The sequence below is a fragment of the Tenrec ecaudatus genome, chromosome 12 (genome assembly GCF_050624435.1).
Source record: "Tenrec ecaudatus isolate mTenEca1 chromosome 12, mTenEca1.hap1, whole genome shotgun sequence".
NCBI lineage: Eukaryota > Metazoa > Chordata > Mammalia > Afrosoricida > Tenrecidae > Tenrec > Tenrec ecaudatus.
In genome coordinates this window covers 9,373,329-9,375,730 of record NC_134541.1, presented here as the reverse complement: position 1 = coordinate 9,375,730, position 2,402 = coordinate 9,373,329, and the positions used below count along the sequence as shown (strand labels likewise).

General features: G+C 48.5%; 1 pseudogene; it reads right to left on the bottom strand.

Moving 5' to 3' along the window:
- Positions 1-1,172: 1,172 nt before the first annotated feature.
- LOC142423557 (U6 spliceosomal RNA) lies at positions 1,173-1,287 on the bottom strand (annotated as a pseudogene).
- Between the last annotated feature and the right edge of the window lie 1,115 nt (positions 1,288-2,402).

Sequence of the window (2,402 nt, the reverse complement as noted above, 5' to 3'; positions counted from 1 at the left end):
ACATATATTTTCTCACAGTTTGGGAGGCTAGAAGTCCAGCTTCAGAGAGCCCGCTCCCGGGGAAGACTTTATTTCTCTGCCTAGGAAGCTTTGCAGACCTCAGATGCTACCTACCATACTAATATAAAAAACGTACAGTTTACAGCCTGTGCTGTACCAAACAACCAAGTTGTCCACGAGCCTGCGGTCCTCATCCTGGGAGGGGCTTGCTATATTTGGGAGGTATCAAGCCCCTTTGAGCTGTATTGCGTATTTGAATATATGTGCAGCACACACCAATATGGACATGTCTGTCCCAACAGATAAACTTATAGATGTACATGTCTACACACGGCCTTGCTATCCCCATATAGACATGTATTCCTACCTATATCTCTTTTCCCTGCTGTTGCTGCTAAATTGTCTGTTCGTCCTTCTAGATGGACTTCACACATTTACACACTCACACATCTGTTCTTTTTTATATTCTGCATGCACTGGGTAGAACACTATAGATTTTGTTCTGGACCTTCCTTTTTTATTTTTTGCCCCAAGTAATAACAACACTGGAGCCCTGGGCCACAAGGCCAGGAGTTCAAAACCAGATGCTTCTGTAAAGAGCCACAGTTTCCCACACAGGGGCAGGGCAGTTCCACCCCGTCCTACACGGTCGCCATGAGTCTGAACTGACTCCGTGGCAATGGGTTTGGTTTTGGGTGTTAGAACTCATAAAGTCCTGTATTTTTTATCGCTGTCATTTACTTGGTTAAATGGTGCACACTTCCCTCACATTTGGTGTTGCCTTTCCCACTACAAGAATAAAGAGCCATTTCCCCTCCTGCCACCTCCGATCCCTAGGAACTACCCAAGAGCTCTTATCTGTACCAGTGTACATGCTCCAGTCTAGCCAGAATGGAAAGGCAGGACTGGGGTCATGATAGTGGGGGGTGAGGAAGCCTCAAGGAGCCAGAGGAATATTGTGTATTTCATCGGTGCTATACTGTGCCCTGGTGGACTCATCCCTTCTTGTGACCCTCCTGCCAGGGGAGGTCCTATTGTCTACAGATGGGTTTTGGGTCTCTTCTCTGACCAGAAGGATCTTCAGGAAGGGCTTGAGAGATGGAAACACTGCCGACAGAAGTTCAGAGACTCAGAGGGAGGAAATACCAAGAAGCAATAGCTTCACATTTTGAATATATATATAACACTTCACAAATTTGGATGTCATCCTGGGGCAGGGGTCATGCTAATCTGCTAATCTCCTCTGTATAGTTCCAATTTTAGTGCCTGTGCTGCCGAAGTGAGCACACATTTTTTTTTTTGGTCCCATAAAGACTGGTACAATCCCTCCAGCAGAGGAAGCAGCTTCCCATCTCCCCACAGCCTCATCGCCATTAGCTTTTGTTTTTGTTGGTTTGAACCAGGGCCATGTTCTGTTCAGAGGTGAGCTGGTATCGCCTTGCAGCTCTGATTTGCATTTCTCCAATGACTAATGGAAGAACCCTGGTGTTGCAGTGGTTAATGTCCTCAGCTGACAACTCAGAAAGGTCAGAGGTTCAAGCCCACGGGCTGCTTCCCAGCAGAAAACAGTGGCAGTCAGCGCCTGTAGAGATTTACCCTCTGGGTGGTCCACTCTGCCTGGACGTCCCTATGAGCTGCAATCAACCCCATGGCAGCAGGTTGTGGTGGATCTTTAACAAGGAACCATTCTTCATTCAGTCTTGGTACCTCTGTGTAACAAACATTTGGATTGATTACCTACTACAAGGCATCGACCGTTAGAAGTCCTGGGGGGGGTCCATAGCAAGGGATCGATATCCACATAAAGGACCTGCCCCCAGAGTCAGACAATAAACAGAGGAGCAAAATAAATAAATAAACAAGCAAGGATTTAAAAGTTAACAAAAGAGTCACCAAAGCACCGATGCGTGGCGGCCCCATGTATGAGACAGGAGGATGGCGCTCCATGGGTGCTCCATGGCCGATTCTTCAGATACAGGTTGCCAGGCCTCTATTCTGCAGCACCTCTGGTGGCTTCAAACCCCCAACCTTGTGGTACATTGCAGCACACAGGGACTCTGGAGGCAGCACTTCGTCAGTGACGTAACAGGTGGCCAACTGCCATCCAGATGGTTTAGTTTCTCTCATGGAGCCGCTGGTGGTTTTGAACAGCTGACCTTGTGATGCACTCCAACACTTGAGATGCAGGCGATGAGGGCGGAGTGCTACAGCCCACCAGGGACTGGGGCAGGCACAGGGATCACCACATACTCGCTCTGCTTTCTGAGCACAGCAGGCGGGGTGGATTCACAGCTGGGATCCACTGTATCAGCAAGGAGGGCAGTGGTTTCGATGTAGCACAGTGTTTCCAAGTCTCAGAGGATAATTCTGGGACAGGGCTCCTGAGAAATGAGGATTGCCCA